General features: G+C 37.5%; 2 pseudogenes; one reads left to right on the forward strand and one right to left on the reverse strand.

Annotated features, from left to right (window-relative positions):
• The first annotated feature begins 10,996 nt into the window (after positions 1-10,996).
• On the forward strand, positions 10,997-14,539 carry LOC139186630 (olfactory receptor 5M9-like; annotated as a pseudogene).
• Positions 14,540-17,266: 2,727 nt separating this feature from the next.
• Positions 17,267-18,281, reverse strand: LOC139186426 (olfactory receptor 8U3-like; annotated as a pseudogene).
• Positions 18,282-19,142: the final 861 nt, after the last annotated feature.

Raw genomic sequence — 19,142 nt, forward strand, 5'->3', positions numbered from 1 at the left:
ATATTTTCTTTGGCCAGGTGTTCAGATTTATACATTTTAAATGAGGTTGTTTGTTCCAGATTTTTTGGTATAGTTGGAGTACAATCCAGAAGTAGATGTTTTTTTGGAACACCTTTGCTTTCTCCATGATTCAGTGAATGTTGTCAACTTGATCTCTACACTTACGGTAATAAAAGAACCATTGCTATTTAGAATGTGGGGGCTTTAGGGAAGTCATTAGGTCATGAAGGCTTTGCTTTGCCCTCATGAACTGAATTAGTGCCTGCTCATGCTTAGTCGTGTCCGACTCTGTGACCCCATGGACTCTAACCCGGCAGGCTCCTCTGTCCATGTGGTTCTCCAGGCAGGAATACTGGAGTGGGTTGCCATTTCCTGATCCAGGGAACATTCCCTACACAAGGATCAAACTCAGGACTCCTGCATTGCAGGAATATTCTTTACTTTCTGAGCTACTAGGGAAGCCCATGAACTGGATTAGTGCCCTCATAAAAGAGCCCAGGGCACTCCCTTGCCCCATGTGAGGTGTGGGCACAGCAAAAATACAGCCATCTACAAACCAGGAAGAATGCTCTCATCAGAACCCAATCTAATCTTAGACTTCCAGCTTTCAGAACAGTGATAAATAAATGCTTATGTTATAATTACTATAGCAGTCCAAACAAGGTAAAACAATCATCAACATAATGTTCAGATATCAACAGAGTTTTCACCAGAAGACTATGCATCAAAGAATGTGTTCTGTTTGATTTCACTTGTGTAAAATTCAGAAAAAGACACAAACTATGTAGAGTGCTAAAAATAAAACTCATCTACCTTGAGGAATACTTGAGGAATACTGAGTCAGGAATACTGAGTCAGGAATACTGAGTCAGGAATACTGACTCAGAAAGATGTTTGTCTGATGTAGTGTGGGTCTTCTACTTGGTTTAGAAGTTTGGTCATAAACGCATTTTTACATTGAAAAAATTCAATAAATTATAAACTTATGTTTTGTGCACATTTTGAATGCGTACTGTAAACGTTTGAAATATATTAAAAATGATACTACTCTTCAAAGAAGCGAAACTTCCTTTGAATATGAAAGCAGTCTCTTTGTCTACTGAAGGCAGAACGTATTAGTTTGCGAGGGCTGCTATAACTAAGTACCACAGACTGGGGTGGCTTAAACAAAAGAGACTGATTTCCTTGCAGTTTGGAGGATAGTAATTCAAGATCAAAATGTTAGTAGGGTTGGTTTCATTCTGAAGCTTCTGTCTGGCTTATAGACAGCCATCACCTCCTGTGTCTCTCACAGTCTTTCCTGTGTGTATTCTTGTATTCTAATCTCCTTTCTTAAAAAAGATACCAGTCATCTTGGGTTAGGATGCACTATTTGAACCGATTACAATTTAATTTCCTCTTTAAAAACTATATCTACAAATTCAGTCATATTCAGAAGTACTGGGAGTCAAGATTTTGATATATAGATATTAAATAAACTTTTCAACCCATAACCCAAAGTGAGATGGTAATAGGTTGTAGCACAAAGTTATGATAATTGTGTGGAAGAAATAGTGTTAAATTGGATTAAACAAATATTATGGGTAACAGACTATGGCACGAGTATCGATGGCAGACATCAGTATTATGATGTAGACTTCCCAATGTATGAAGGAAAATATTGACACAGAATCTAAAAAAGAAAAGCACTAGAAACCAGTTGGGCCCCATGGCAAATCTGCATTGTACCCAATTGTTATTTCTCCAGAGAACTCATTTAGTGCAAAATACAAGCTAACAAAGCAATTACTTAATACTCACCTATATGTATAATCTCTTAAGGAAATGGCATCAATCTACAAGTAATATAAATCCTGCCTGCATTATTCAGCAGAAGAGCCATGACATTGACGCTCTTTCTAAAATGGCTCTTCCTTCAAAGGTATGTAGACTTCTGTATTATACATGTATTTATAACCATCAAAACTCTGCTTATTTGGGCAATCATGTGCCAAAACTAGACTTATGATTCATAAATGACAAGAAAGAAAAAGGAAAAACTAATGACCAGAAAAGTGTGGATATTTACTATTTTAGGTACTATTACTTATATAATTCATTGAGTCATTTAAGTGGATGATAAGGAATATATTGAATGCTCTTCTCTATGATTCTTTACTTAATGACTAATAGCTACCATTTATTGATGACTACCCAGTCCATGGATATACAAAGTGTCAGAAATGACTGAGCATGCACACAAACACATACAGACATGTATGGAGAACAGTATGGTCAATAGTGCATATTTTCTGTTGCCTAACCCTCAAAATAAACCTGCCCATATAAGGAATCCATTTTGACCAAAAAAAAAAAAAAATGATGAAGCCCAGAAATATTAAGAAACATTGTCCAGAGTGCATGGATCAAAATTGTTAAAGCCAGAATGGGAATTCAACAAGTTGACTCCATAGCCCATGTTTTTACCAGTGAATTCTACTCAGTTCAGTTCAGCCATTCAGTTGTGGCTGACACTTTGCAACCTATGGACTGCAGCACATCAGGCCTCTGTGTTCATCACCAATTCCTGGAGTTTACTCAAACTCATGTCCACTGAGTTGGTGATGCCATCCAACCATTTCATCCTCTGTCATCCCCTTCTCCTCCCACCTTCAATCTTTCCCAGCATCAGGGTCTTTTCAAATGAGTCAGTTCTTCGCATCAGGTGGCCAAAGTATTGGAGTTTCAGCTTCAACATTAGCCCTTCCAGTGAATATTCAGGATTGATTTCCTTTAGGATGGACTGGCTGGATCTCCTTTCTGTCCAAGGGACTCTCAAGAGTCTTCTCCAACACCACAGTTAAAAAGCAACAATTCTTCAGTGCTCAGCTTTCTTTATAGTCCAACTCTCACATCCATACATAACTACTGGAAAAATGATAGCCTTGACTAGATGGACCTTTGCTGGAAAAGAAATGTCTCTGCTTTTTAATATGCTGTCTAGGTTGGTAATAACTTTCCTTCCAAAGGGTAAGTGTCTTTTAATTTCATGGCTGCAGTCACCATCTGCAGTGATTCTGGAGCCCCCAAAATAAAGTCTATCACTGTTTCTACTGTTTCCCCCTCTTTTTGCTATGAAGTGATGGGACCAGATGACATGACCTTAGTTTTCTGAATGTTGAGCTTTAAGCCAACCTTCTCACTCTCTCTTTCACTTTCATCAAGAGGCTCTTTAGTTCTTCTTCACTTTCTGCCATGAGGGTGGTATCATTTGCATATCTGAGGATGTTGATATTCCTCCCAGCAATCTTGATTCCAGCTTGTGCTTCATCCAGCCCAGTGTTTCTCATGATGTACTCTGCACATAAGTTAAATAAGCAGGGTGACAAGATACAGCCTTGACAGACTCCTTTCCTGATTTGGAACCAGACTGTTGTTCTAACTGTTGCTTTCTGACCTATATACAGATTTCTCAAGAGGCAGGTCAGGTGGTCTGGTATTCCCATCTCTTTCAGAATTTTCCACAGTTTATTGTGATCCACACAGTCAAAGGCTTTGGCATAGTCATTAAAGCAGAAATAGATGTTTTTTTTCTGGAACTCTCTTGTTTTTTCAATGTTTTTCCAACGGATGTTGGCAATTTGATCTCTGGTTCCTCTGCCTTTTCTAAAACCAACTTGAACATCTGGAAGTTCATGGCTCATGTACTGCTGAAGCCTGGCTTGGAGAATTTTGAGCATTACTTAACTCACATATGAGATGAGTGCAATTGTGCAGTAGTGTGAGCATTCTTAGGCATTGCCTTTCTTTGTGATTGGAATGAAAACTGACATTTTCCAGTCCCGTGGCCACTGCTGAGTTTTCCAAATTTGCTGGCATACTGAGTGCAGCACTTTCACAGCATCATCTTTTAAGATTTGAAATAGCTCAACTGGAATTCCATCACCTCCACTAGCTTTGTTCACAGTGATGCTTCCTAAGGCCCACTTGACTTCGCTTTCCAGGATGTCTGGCTCTAGGTGAGTGATCACACCATTGTGGTTATCTGGGTCATGAAGATCTTTTTTGTACAGCTCTTCTGTGTATTCTTGCCACCTCTTCTCAATATCTTCTGCTTCTGTTAGATCCATACCACTTCTGTCCTTTATTGTGCTCCTCTTTGCATGAAATGTTTTCTTGGTATCTCTAATTTTCTTGAAGTGATCTCTAGTCTTTCCCATTCTATTTTTTCCTCTATTTCTTTGCCAAGGAAGGCTTTTTTTTCTGATCGCTGAGGAAGGTTTTCTTATCTCTCCTTGCTATTGTTTGGAACTCTGCATTTGAATGGGTATATCTTTCCTTTTCTCCTTTGATTTTCACTTCTCTTCTTTTCTCAGCTATGTGTGAGGTCTTCTCAAACAACCATTTTGTGTGTTTGCACTTCTTTTTCTTGGGTATCATCTTGATCCTTGCCTTCTGTACAATGTCATGAACCTCCGTGCATACTTCTTTAGGCAATCTGTCTATCAGATCTAATCCCTTGAATCTATTTGTCGCTTCCCCTGTATGATTGTAAGGGATTTGACTTAGGTCATAGCTGAATGGTCTAGTGGTTGTCCCTACTTTCTCCAATTTAAGTCTGAATTTAGCAAGTGAATTTGGCAAGTGGATTTGGATAATATTTGTCACCTCTTATTTTTTTTTTAAGTGAACCACTTTCTCTACTCTTTTGAGATTTGTTTCAGTGTTGCATGAAGAATGATGATGTCAAGGTTCTTGGTTAAGTCATGTTCCTGGTTTTACTTTCCAATTTTCAAAATAATTTGCGGGTGACCTTAAACCACTCATTTTGTGTCATTCATCCAGTTAATTTTTAGGATGAAGTATCTGACCTCCAAGATCACTTCTAGCTCATAATCTCCCCAAATCTTGATTCTTTTGGAGAATTTAAAGCAATTTTGCTATTTGCAGAAAATTCAGGATAGCTCTGTAAAGCACTTTAAAAAATGGATCTCATTCATACATTTATTTATATATCAATTTTTTTTATAGTTAAGCATCTCTAGTATAAAATGTATTTAACCTTGACTCTCTTCCTTGCTCTCTCCCTGTTTAACACACACACACACACATACAGACACACTCACACACACAATGCTTTCTTGTTTTAAATTCCCTTTTTCTCGAGGGAGTGCAAGTTAAGTTATAATAATCTGGTGCAATGAGTTTGCCTTATGTAGCTTCTCCATAAAAGGTGAGAAGGAACTAAGGAGTCTGGGATCCTTGGGCACTGAAAAGGAAAACTTTGCCTGAGTATTATTCTGTCCATGATTTTCCAGCAAAATTGAGGTAGTACAAATGGGAGTTTATGAACAATCTTGGTTTCCACTCAGATTCTTTAATCTGCTAGCTATCTTTAATGTCTGAGCCACCAGAGAAGCACCAAAAATACTGGAGTGGATAACCATTCCTTTTTCCAGAGGATCTTCAGGACTCAGGGATCAAAACTGGGTCTCCTGCATTACAGGCAGACTCTTTTCAGTCTGAGCCACCAGGAAAGCCCCTACTATCCATATTTTGTGGAGAAACTGAACCTCAGAATTATTTGACTTAGGTTTTTTTTTTTTAATATTTTACCCTTCAACACAGAGATAATACTGATCACAATCACAAATAGGTGGCGAGATCTTGTGAACTGTTAATAGGTGAAAATTCACAGCTCATTTCAATTTTTTGACTGCCTCATCAGAGACAGGCTGTTGTGCTAAGAATTTCCCAATGTTGTCTGCGATCCGCATACCTCACTGTGAGACAGCAGTTTCCTTTTTCTACAGATGAACTTTGAAACTGAGAATCCTTACTTTTTCAAAGACAGGCAGTTAATTATGGTGCACAGTTAAGATTTTATTTCCATTCTAACTGACGTTGAAGTTGATGCTCTACTGACTCCAAAAAGAGCCTAAGTTCACTGATAAATTGTTCTACTACAATCAACTTCTCCACTAATGACCTCTACTTGTACTCATTCTCCCTAGATGTTTCTATGTGATCTGTACTTTTGAGGCACCTGGGATCTCTTCAACAGCCATGAGATGCATAGGGTGTGCATTGCTGTGTTTGGCCTGAAAAACAATGCTTATTAGAACTAAAGTACAATAGAAAAGAAAGTGACTGAATGACATTGTATAATGCAATCCAAGAATGTTTTCCTGAGGTGCAAGGTGCTTTCCTGAGGCAGATATTATACCATGTGAAGATGGGAGAGATTATACCCATGACATTAAGGATACTGGTCACGTAATGTTATCAGAAGACATTCTTCTGATTAACCCTCCTTAACTTCCCTTACTCCTGAGATGTTTCTATAATTTTAATTATAATGTGTTTCATCATTATCTGGATAGTTCCTTGGGGAGATGCTCTCAATGTGTACAGTGTTCAAGATTCTATTATAAATAGTGAGGAATTATCATTGTTGCTGCTGAAGGTAGGTCTGCAAATTTTATACTCTTTGTAATAGAGATTAATGCAGTCACATCTTTAGTTTTTAGCCCTTTTTTGAAGAAGAGACTAAGACCTTACTTGTGGACCTATTTGTTATCACAGTGTTTTATTGTCTGGAATTATATACTTGGGAAATATTACTATTTATATTAATAGTTGATATAAAAATTCATAAGAATATCTTGCTACAATGGAGACTTACAAGAATTTTTGTTCTTTAGGTTTTGCCTTTTATGTCTTCTCTACAAAGACCAGTGATTTTCACATTGTGTTTTAAAATGTATCTGAATGGAATTGAAAGTATTGTGTCAGTGGATATGATTGTTATTCCCAGTTCAGTCACTAAGTTGTGTCCTACTCTTTGCCATCCCATGGACTGTAGCATGCCATGCTTCCCTGTTTTTCACTATATTGAAGAAATAATTATACCTTTGCTGTATCATGTGTGTGTGTAAAATTCTGAAAAGTTAATGAAAGTGATTTTTAAAAATTTCTAAATTATACATTCTATATGCTTAATTGCTTTAAAAGATGATGCACAGTTATCTAATAAAGTGGCTCTCTATGAGAAGTTACTTCAGTCATCTGGCCCTAGGACTATGGGATCACTATCCTTATGGCAGAAAGTGAAGAGGAACTAAAAAGCCTCTTGATGAAAGTGAAAGTGGAGAGTGAAAAAGGTGGCTTAAAGCTCAACATTCAGAAGACGAAGATCATGGCATCTGGTCCCATTGCTTCATGGGAAATAGATGGGGAAACAGTGGAAACAGTGTCAGACTTTATTTTTTGGGCTCCAAAATCACTGCAGATGGTGACTGCAGCCATGAAATTAAAAGATGCTTACTCCTTGGAAGGAAAGTTATGACCAACCTAGATAGCATATTGAAAAGCAAAGACATTACTTTGCCCACAAAGGTCCAGTCTAGTCAAGGCTATGGTTTTTCCAGTGGTCATGTATGGATGTGAGAGTTGGACTGTGAAGAAAGCTGAGTGCCGAAGAATTGATGCTTTTGAACTGTGGTGTTGGAGAAGACTCTTGAGAGTCCCTTGGACTGCAAGGAGATCCAACCAGTCCATTCTGAAGGAGATCAGCCCTGGGATTTCTTTGGAAGGAATGATGCTAAAGCTGAAACTCCAGTACTTTGGCCACCTCATGCGAAGAGTTGACTCATTGGAAAAGACTCTGATGCTGGGAGGGATTGGGGGCAGGAGGAGAAGGGGACGACAGAGGATGAGATGGCTGGATGGCATCACTGACTCGATGGACGTGAGTCTGAGTGAACTCCGGGAGTTGGTGATGGACAGGGAGGCCTGGCGTGCTGCGACTCATGGGGTCGCAAAGTGTCGGACACGACTGAGCGACTGAACTGAACTGAACCTTGAGAGGCATGGAGGACCAATGGTGGTCCAAGAACTCTGTTTTCAGGCTCTGTAGCCATGTCAAGCTCTTCCGGTTCATCAAGCATGAATTATCAAAAGGGTAACTTTTCCCCTTTTTTGGACGAAAATCAAACTGCATTTTAAATGTAGAGAAGTAGAATATTAGAAAAAGTTATCAAAGAGGCAGTAGTGATATAAAGTTATTGAGTGTACCCCTAGAGTTCAGTTAATTGGTTTGCATTTCCGTCTGGCCAATTTGCAGATGTCTGATCCAAGGAGAGCCTCAGGTCTGTCAGTGCTTCAGTTTTCTCATTTTTCAGAAAGATATGCTAATTAGAACCTCTCTCATGGGACCTTTGTTTATAAAAGATCGTGTAAGGAGTCAGCAAAAGGTAGCTGTTATCTCACCTTAAAACTGAGACTGCTGCCACTAGAACAATTTTTTAAAATAGAGATTTTATTAGTTATGGACACAGTAATGCATTCTATGAAGCTGGTCTGGAGATCAGGATGCTTAAAAATCACGTGTGAATATCCCTGAATGTCTACAATACATAACTAATGTAGTCAGTTTGAAGTGTTCTAAAATGAATGAGACAAACTCTACTATTACAGAGCTAATGATTATGAACAGTGGGAGAAAACCCACATATTATCACACAGGAAGGGAAATTGGAGAAGTAGTATTACTTTATGTTTCTTAGGTGCCTTGATGATTTTTTGTATATTTTATACTTATTTGCTGTTGTTGTTCTGTCACTAAGTCATATTTGGCTATTTGAGACTCCATGGACTACAGCATGCCAGGCTCCTCTGTCCTTCACTATAGAGTTTGCTCAGACTTATGTCTGAGTTGGTGATACTATCTAACGATCTCATCCTCTTATAATTAGTTGTACCAATAATCCAAATCAAACTCTGTTAATTAGGTAATTATGGGTTCACCAAGCAGAGGTAAGAGTTTTTATATATGAAAATTCTTGGTCTTAGCTCTATCTCCCAGTCAAAATCAGTAACTCTCATCTGGCTTAGTTTATCCACACTTAGAAGCCAGAAGATCTATGATCATGAAAATATAGGGTACAGGTGAACCCAGACCAGAACTGAAATATCAGTGACTATGTTATGTGCCCAAATCATTTTCTCTATGGTGTATTTAATTCCTATATGAATAATTTCAGGGGTAGGAAGAGTGTTTACAGAGATTAATCAACTTCCAAATTGTGAGTTGCTACTAGTTGGAGGGAGCCATGATACAATCATAGAGTTTATACATTTTTAAAAATAGTTCCTCTTCTAACTTTTTGTATTTTCATTTTCTTTTTCCTCAATATTTTTACATAACTGGCTAGTTGCCCATAACTGAAAAGTCACATCCTCAAAGAGATCTTTGACCAGTCTGTGTGCAGCGTGCCTCTTCTTATTTCTGTGTTTATCAGCATGCTCTGTTTTCATCTCACAGTAGTTCCATTCCATAAATTGTCTCATTTCTGTATTTTTCATTCACTCCTTTTCAAAAAGAATCAATTATGATGCAAACCAAAATCTTGTGTAGCTTGTTCAATTTCATATTGCCAAACTTAGACTACTTCTAGATATAATAAATAATAAAATATATTTGACATAACATTGGTTTTGATGTTTGTAAATGAATTATTATAAGCAATTATAACTACAGACCATTTTATGTCATAATATTCCCTTCAAGCAATGTTATTATGGGGATCTTAAATTCCCAAGATGATGTTAATCCTACAGATGCATCCCTAAGTACTCAGAGCAGTTTACTTCTCAGAAGACTTATCTGGGGAAGTGTATTAAACAGAGAAAACATTCCTTGTGGACATTTTAATTGTAATGACATTGAATTTGAAATAATAATTAGACATATAATGGATTGTTGCTGAAAAGCAGTAGAATCTTAAATAAGACAATAATTTTAAAAGCATGGCTCCTGAATTTTATATGTATATAGAATTTATCTATTGATATAATTTTGATATGGTGATGGAACCACTTGCGGTTTACTTTTCTGAGATAACTGTTAAACTGATACAGTCTGTGTTGTTAAATACCTGCTTACCTCATCCTGCAAGCAGCAGTAATCAAGCAAGTGAAATATATAGCTAAATAAAATAAAACATGACTAGGATTTTCATAAGTTGAAAGCTTTTTATATCATATGCTGGCATAGTGTATAAAATTATGTCAATGACTAGATTGTAAGACCAAGGTTTAAGACAATCATCCTGTAAAATTGCGTATATAAGAAGATATCTTCTGAACTTCCCTGGTGGCTCAGTGGATAAGAATATGCCTACCAATGTAGGGGACATAAGTTTGATCCCTGGTTGGAGGAAGATTCCACATGCCATGGAGCAACTAAGCCTGAGAGCCACGACTACTGAGCCTGCGCTCTAGAACCTGTGAGCCACAACTATTTAAGCCTGCTCACCTAGGGTCAGTGCGCCACAACAGGAGAAGCCACTGCAGTGAGAAGCCCACACACCCCAACCAAGAGGAGCCCAAGCGCAGCCAAAAATACACAAACAAATACATTTTTTAAAAAGGCTATCTTCCAAGTCATAGGGAAATGAGTAAGTTAATATTACATGTGCATTTGTATTAATATAGACAATGACAGGCAACCATCATACACAAAAATAATATTCAATGGCGTTTCAATGATTCACTCTTATTACTTCCCTGTTCAGCACAAAGTGGTTGTCTGACCTTATTGAATATTTACATTTATGAGTCTCAAGTCATTTCCTATTAGATAATATGTTTAAATGGATTTGGTCATTCTCTGATGACTCTCAGTCTAGCTTTACTTCTATTAGCACTCTATGATGTTAGCATCATTGAAATAATTTAGCAAAAATAAGTGTCTAATACTAGTAGTATGTGAATGTAATTGTCTGTTTTAGAGTTAAGAAACTAATAAATATTGTAATAATTACATATAAGGCCTATTAAAGGAAATAAATGATTATATACTCTTATATTAAACTTTGTGCAAAGTCTACGTTGATTTTTATATTATTTGAACTAGAATACTGATAAACATGACTCAATTTTCAAGAATAAAATAAATCAGTTTGTTTCTTTTAATTTGTCCATAGGCACTGCAGACTGGGTCTAAGTGAAGGCAATGCCAAATTTCACAGATGTGACAGAATTTGTTCTTCTGGGTTGACCAGTCATCAGGAGCTTCAGGGTCTCTTTTTTGTGGTGTTTCTAGTAGTTTACATGATCACTCTGATAGGGAACATTGGTATGATTATTTTGATCAGCATCAGCCTCCAGCTTCAGAGCTCCATGTACTTTTTCTTGAGTCATTTGTCTTTTGTGGATGTGTGGTTCTCTTCCAAGGTCACTCTGAAGATGCTGGAAAACTTACTATCAGAGACAAAAACCATTTCCTATGTGGGGTGTTTGGTGCAGTGTTACTTCTTCACAGCCCTTGTCCACGTGGAAGTATATATCTTGGCTGTGATGGCCTTTGATCGCTACATGGCCATCTGCAGCCCTCTGCTTTATGGCAGTAAAATGTCCAGGACTGTCTGTGCTCGTCTCATCTCTGTGACATACATCTATGGATTCTCTGTTAGCCTAATCTGCACACTGTGGACATATGGCCTGTACTTCTGTGGAAACTTTGAAATCAACCACTTCTATTGTGCTGACCCTCCTCTTATCAAGATTGCCTGTGGAGGGGTCCACAGTTAAAGAATGCACCATGATTGTTATTGCTGGGATTAATTTCACATATTCCGTCTCAGTGGTTCTCAGTTCCTATACCCTCATCATAGCGGCTGTGCTGCACATGTGCTCTGCCGATGGCAGGAGGAAGGCATTCTCCACGTGTGGGTCCCACCTGACAGCTGTTACCATGTTTTATGGGACTCTCCTCTTCATGTATCTCACGAGGCCCACTGAAGAGTCTGTGGAGCAGGGAAAGATGGTGGCCGTGTTTTACCCCACAGTGATTCCCATGCTGAATCCCATGATCTACAGTTTGAGGAACGAAGATGTGAAAGAGGCGGTCAACAAAGCAATCGTCAAGGCAAACTTGAGGCAGTGAACCTGCAGTACATAATTCTGTGTATGCCACTTCCTGTTATAAATGTCCAGGCATATAAATAACCCTGTTTAAAATAGACTGTATACAGGCAACACTTAAATATACTAAGAGGTCCAGTCTAACACAGTGATGGTTTACCCCGTGAATGGACTCTCAGGACTAAGCCTCCTTTATCTACATATGCAAACATACTAACCCTGACCTATTACTGTTAGTCACAGTGTATGTAAAATTGTGCTAAGTGTAGTCATCAGATAACTCATAAATACATTTGGATAAGCACATGTTAATTTGGAGGTATCTTTGTAAGAGTTGAAAATGCTTTCTTAGGATATTTTCTATATATAATTGCTTTTCACTTGTTTTATAAGTAATATATAATTTAATGAGAAAAAATTAAGACTTCATCACTTTTCCATGAATTTAAAAGTTGGTGGATCCTCATGAAAGGTTGTTGAATCACGTGAATACACCGGGATTCTTGGCCCCCGGAGGAGAAGAATTCAATCCAGGGCCAGAGACGAGGCTTGATCGCTCAGAGCTTTTGTGTAATAAAGTTTTATTAAAGTATAAAGGAGATAGAGAAAGCTTCTGACATAGGCATCAGAAGGGGGCAGAAAGAGTACCCACTTGCTAGTGTTAACAATGAGGTTATATAATCCAAAGAATGTCTGGAGGTTGTAAAGACCTCATCAGACCTACTCCCATAATTAACATTTTAAGATAACACTGTCCTTAGGAAAGATACATCCTTGTAAAGACCAGGTCTACTCCCATAATTTACATTTTAAGATAACAGAAGGTTGAATCCAAAGACTGTCCTTAGGCAGGATACATTATTGTTATATAATCCTAAGGAATGTGGAGAAAGAAAAAAAGTTTGTCCTTTCTTCCTCCTTGAGAATTCCAGACCCCTCTCTGCTTGGGGACCCCAGGACTCCCTATCAACTTGCCTAGGAACTGACTCTCTCACTCATTTACCAAAAAAGCTTTCAATTACATTCATACATGCATGAAGTTTTGAAAACAAAAATGTATTCAGAATCTTCAACTAGTGTCATGAATCAATCAGAAGGTTAACTCCCAGTATGTATTGCTCTATAATTAACAGTATTTGTATTTCAAACAATCTGTTGACTCACTGTAATTCTACTCTTTGGTTTGGATTTTGGCTAGTTGTTTTTCTCTTCATTAAATAGGTGAAAAATTTATGAGTAAAGCCTATCATGTCCTCCTCAGAGTTTAAAAAAATGAAGCAATATGGATTTTTGTCATTTAAAATCTAACTTTTGATCAGAAGAATGTCCTGTTAAACATTTGATTGCTATGATGAAGGTATTGTTTGATTCCAAATTCTTGTCACTAACATTACATTCTTAGGTCTGTATTTAGCTCCTTAAGTCAAGCTTTTAATAACTAGAGTGGATCAACCAGATAAGAATCTGTGTAAAACCAAATGTCATTGCACTAAACATGTTAAAATGTGATCAGCACAGCTCAAACTGGTATCCATTGGGATCTGATTACACGTTTACAATTCAATTTATGTTGATTGGTGTCCACTTAATCTACCTTCATTCTTAATGTAAGTGGAATACATTTTTTGTCCTTGTTGACTCTTGCTAATAATACCAGCATAAAAGCAAATCAGAAGCAGAAGTAATTTCTCATGAATGAGTTTATTCTTGTTTAAGGACTAATCCAATTAAAAGGGTTGCACAATTGAACATGTGTAGAAAGACTCTGAGAAGTAACATTTGGAGAAGGAAATGGCAACCCACTCTAGTATTCTTGCCTGGAGAATCCCAGGGATGGAGGAGCCTGTTGGGTGCCGTCTATGGGGTCGCACAGAGTCGGACATGACTGATGCGACTTAGCAGCAGCAGCAGAAAGACTCTGAGAAGTAACATTTACTTGTGGTAGTATCACTGGAAAGATGGATTCATTTAAGCACAGAAAGTATTGTTGCTCAGGCTAATTTACTAATTGCCCACAAGCCACATTCCCTCAGATTGGTTCTGAGAAAAAGCAGATGGTGGGAGGAGAGTTCTTTTTCATAACTTTAGGTTCTGAGCAGGAAGAAAAAGTACTATTTGATTAGTATTGGAAACTACATTAACAAAGGTTTTTTTTTTTTTTTTTTTTAAGTTTTTAAATCACCCAAGTTTGCTTCTAACAAGTTGGTGTTAAGTATGAAATGATAGGCTGCTCAAGAAACAATCGTACGGACAGAGATCTTTATAACTTGACCCTTTAAGATCACATTTTCTATCATCCTTATGGCAGACATATTCCTCAGTGTCCATTATTTTATGTTGTAATTTATAAGTAAAACATTTGTCATCCAGCTTTTGGGATACATAATGTTGTCAAGTCTTGGCAATGAGCCATCAGTAGAAAGTGGTGCCTGAAACCTAAAGATCACCTTCTCTATGTTAAAGCCATTAGATATGGACTTTTTTCTCTTCCTTCCCACTTGAAAATGTTGCCACTGAAATGATCACTTTTTAGACAAAGATGGAAACCACATATTGAGGGTCTAATTGCCTTTCCCAAACCCCTTAACTCATACTGCTGCCTGAGAAAGGAATAAATTACTTTATTAAGTCACTGCATCTTGGGAGTTCACTTAGCTATAGTGCTATATTTTCTCTTATAATACTTTCCATAAACATATCCTTGGCACTTCACCTCTGCATCCTACCACTCACTAGGACAATTTTTACCTGAGAATGATCAAGTCTCTTCAGAAACTATTCTGGTATTGAGAGAAGGGCATCTTGTCTTCTGTCTTAACAAGGAGGAGAAAAACTCAAGGTTCTGATCTATATTAGATATTAGGTTATATATCCCTTTGTCCTAACTACTTGATGAGTCCTTGGGCTTGTTATGATCTTTAAAAGTCCAGTTGTTACATTAACTGGTTTTGCATCCCTTTTGATCCATCATCTAGGCCATTTCGCTAGCCTTTTTAGGTATTTACAAATCTCTTTCTTAAGCTTAGGAAACCTCAGCTATTTTTTGTCTGCACTGTGCTTGCAGGTGTAGATAAGGTGTGTTTTCACCATACATTTGAGTCAGCACATCTTTAACTGTCCTTACTTATTAGTGGGGATTCCCCAATGGCTCAGCAGCAAAGAATCATCTGTAAGGCAAAAGACATGGTTTCAATCCCTGGGGGAACATCCCCTGGAGAAGGAAATGGCAACCTACTCCAGTATTCTTGCCTGGAAAACCCCATGGACAGAGGAGCCTGGTGGGTTACAGTCCATAGGGTCACACAGAGCTGAACACAACTGAGCATGCACACACTTACATGCACTTACTCTGAGTGAAATTGTTCCCCCAGAAGATGTATTAAGTTCCTAACCTGAAGAACTTCAGAGTTTGGTTATAGGATCATTGGGTTATAGGGTCATTATTTGGATATGGGGTCCAAATAAGATGCAATTGTTGATATGAAGTCATACTGAAGTAAGGTGGAACGTTAATCCAGTGTGAGTGATGTCCTTATAAGAATGAAGAAATTTGGACACAGATGTAGAGGGAAGATGACCATGAGAAGACAGCAGAGACTGAAAAGATGTTTACAAGACAAGGAATGCCTGGGACCACGAGCAGCTGGAAAAAACAAGGAAGGAACCTCCCCTAGAGCTTCATATAGAGCCTGGTTCCACCAATACCTTGACTTCTGACTTATAGGCTCCAGAACTGTGAGAAAATAAGTTTTTGTTGTTCTAAGTCAATGATTGTGTGGTACTTTGTTAACACAGACTGATGAAACTAATATATTTCTTTACAGTAATTTTTAAAAGTTAGAACTTTGGTTTTACTTTAGTTTTTCTTAGTGTCCCAGGCTATCATCCTTTCTGCTCTAGGAGCTCTTCAAATGTATCTGAAGTTTCTTTGGTAAACCTGTGGTTTTGCAGCAACCTCCCCTGAATCCAGTGTGCTACCCAGAAGGGGCACCAGATTCCTTTTGAAAGATTCACTGACCTTTAAGCCCTTCTCACATTGCCAATCTCAGGTTCAGCCCTTACTCTGTAGTTTACTATAGAAGCTCACTGCTGTGCTTCTAACTATTTAAATTATACTTTTGGAATTATTTAAAAAATAGCAACAACAAAGATGTTCTCCTCTCTTGAGTTTTATCTTTGGCAATTGATAGTCATGATTCCCAAGATTAATTTCTCTGCAACTGTGCTCCCTGACCCCAAAAGAAGTTGATTTAAGAACTTGAAAATCAAGATTGTAATTCATTGCTTCTCTTCAGAATTTGTACAGTTTACATCCACTTAGAACACCTTGTTGCTGGTTTAATAATGGTGTTGAGGTTAGGTGAGGCATAAATTAAAATAAAGTTTAATATAAATAATTTAACGTGGCAATATTGATATCTTCACATAAATGTGAAATCTAATTTAACAATGAAATGTTTACTAAGATAACTTGGATAAAATAAGCTAAACTGTTTCTAAATAACTTATACAATCAATTTTTTGCCAGTATTTTCCAAAATAGCAGACTATTCAGCATATTCAGGAATGTTTTTGATTTTGCCCTGTGATAATAGCTCACAATATCACCCGCATGGTAGACACCAAACATTTGAATCTGAATTAAAAAAAAACAAAACATTCCAGTTGATGGTTTAAGTGGGTCTTAGATTGCATCACTTTACAACCACCCCAACATAGAATAATATTCCTGACATCTGACAGCAAGCACGTTTATAACTTGGTTTTAAACTACCGCTTCCTGTCAAACCATTGTAATTTCTTCAAATCCCTAAAATGTAAAAGGATCTTAAGCTTTGCTGAGGGAATATAGGTATGTGTGCATTTTTGTTTTGATACAGAAAAAGAGAGTATGACTTTCCCAAAGCTGACCCTGATTTCCAGATCTGCATGTCGAAAAATGACATTTTTTCAAACAACATGAGAACTGTGGAATTACAGAGAGTGACCGACAGTGAATCTAGTGGGAGTCAGAGGCAGAGAGACATGATTTTTAGCAGACAGGGTGCAGTTGAGGAACAGCTACTGCCTGGAACGACATGGGGATGGACAAGAACTTTACTTTACCACCTCCCTTGTTCTGTTTCCACAATGTGTAAAATAGAAACATTTTTGAAAGCGGCTAAATCTTATTATCAGTTAAATAGAAACTATCCAGGTCAAAACTATCAAGTGTCACATATGCAAATAGTAGCAATTTGTTAAAAATGTGCATTATAATCTTTTAAACCTTTTATCTTACTTATAAATTATATGAAAAATAGAACACATGTGCAAAGTCATTTTGCTCATATAAAAATGGTAGAAATAAATTAACCTATTAAAGATAATAAAAACAACACATCTGCGTGTGGCATAGTTTCAAGACAGTCAGTGTTACAAGATACATTTTACTGTTTATTAGAGATAGGAAATAACATTTTTCAAAGGTTGTCCTCAAGGCATTTTTTACCTCTTGGTTCCTCAGGCTGTAGATCATGGGATTCAACAAAGGAATGACTATTGTGTAGAAGACAGAGACCATTTTGTCTGTGTCAAGGGAATGGTTTGATTTGGGCTGCAGATACATGAAGATCAGAGTCCCGTAGAATATAGTGACAGCAGTCAGATGAGAACCACAGGATGAGAATGCTTTGTGTCTCCCTTCTGCAGATTGGATTCTCAGGATGGCAGCCACAATGCATAGGTAAGAAATAAGGACCATGGTCAAAGAGCTGATTATGTTGAATCCAGCAAAGATAAAAATCAAGATCTCGCTGAGGCTGGTGTCTGAGTAGGCAAGGGCCATCAAAGGAACATCATCACAATAGAAGTGATAACATTGGGGCCATAGCAGATCAATCGAAAAGTAACAACTGTGTGGAGGAGAGCAACAGAAAAGCTGTATCAGTAAGGGCCTGCTACCAGTTGCATGCATACCTTTTGAGACATGATCACCATGTAGAGAAGAGGATTGCAGATGGCCACATAGTGATCATAAGCCATTACTGCAAGAAGGAACGTCTCCAAAATCAAGAAGTTCAGGAAAAAGCTCAGCTGTGCGCATATGCATAGAGAGATATGGACCTGTGCTTGGTCAGGAGGGTCTCCAGGAACTTTGGGGCTATTGATGAGGAGTAACAAAGGTCTACAAAGGCCAGATTACTGAGAAAAAAGTACATGGGTGTGTGAAGGTGAGGATCCAACCGGATTAAGGAAATCATGCCAACGTTTCCCACCATTGATAGAGAATATACCACTAAAATGAGAAGAAAGAGAAGGATTTCACTCTCTCTCTGGACTGAAAAACCCAAAAGAATTAATTCTATCACCTTGGTAATATTCTTTTCAATCATTTGTTCTAGTCTCTAAACTGCTGAAAAGAGACAAGTTAAAGACAGATAAGTTATCAGGAGTAAGGAATTGTCATCAGATGCCAAAATGTGTGTGTTTTAACTTGAGAAATTATTGCTCATTGAAGCAGAATAAGTGAAGTTGCTCAGTCGTGTCCAACTCTTTGCGACCCCATGGACTATAGCCTACCAGGCTCATCCATCCATGGAATTTTCCAGGCAAGAGTACTGGAGTGGGTTGCCATTTCCTTCTCCAGGGGATCTTCCTGACCCAGGGATTGAACCCAGGTCTCCCACATTTCAGGCAGACGCTTTACCATCTGAGCCACCAGGGAAGTTCCCCAGAAGTTCTGAAGCAGAATATCAGAACAAATAAATATATCCCCTCTCAAACTCTCCTGTCTGACTATTTATAATCTTCTGAAGCCAAAAATTGAGGTTTAATAAAAATGTTTATAAATATATGTAATATTTTAGGTTTAGATTATTTTTAGTCATATTAAATAATAGAATAAAGACATTTAAAAATATCCTGCTCCCATATTTACTTCTCAGTGGAGTAAAACTTTAATATGTAACATTTTATTTGTTTAAATAGACATTTATTTTAACAACTGTTCATTATGCTAAATATAATACAAAGCTAAACAGGATATTCCATGGATAGAAAAGTGGAGGAAATTAAATATTTCTATTTGTGAATTAGGCAAATTTTGGATTCATATGTAACTTATTCATTTTCAAATACTACTTTCTAAATGTGAAAAAGTACACTTGTAGAGTTAGAATACACATATATTAAAAAGTAGAGTCCTTTATAATCATTTACTCAATGGACTTGAGTTTGAGCAATCTCCGGGGGAC

This window comes from Bos indicus, chromosome 13, assembly GCF_029378745.1.
Source record: "Bos indicus isolate NIAB-ARS_2022 breed Sahiwal x Tharparkar chromosome 13, NIAB-ARS_B.indTharparkar_mat_pri_1.0, whole genome shotgun sequence".
In the NCBI taxonomy this organism is placed as follows: Eukaryota; Metazoa; Chordata; class Mammalia; order Artiodactyla; family Bovidae; genus Bos; species Bos indicus.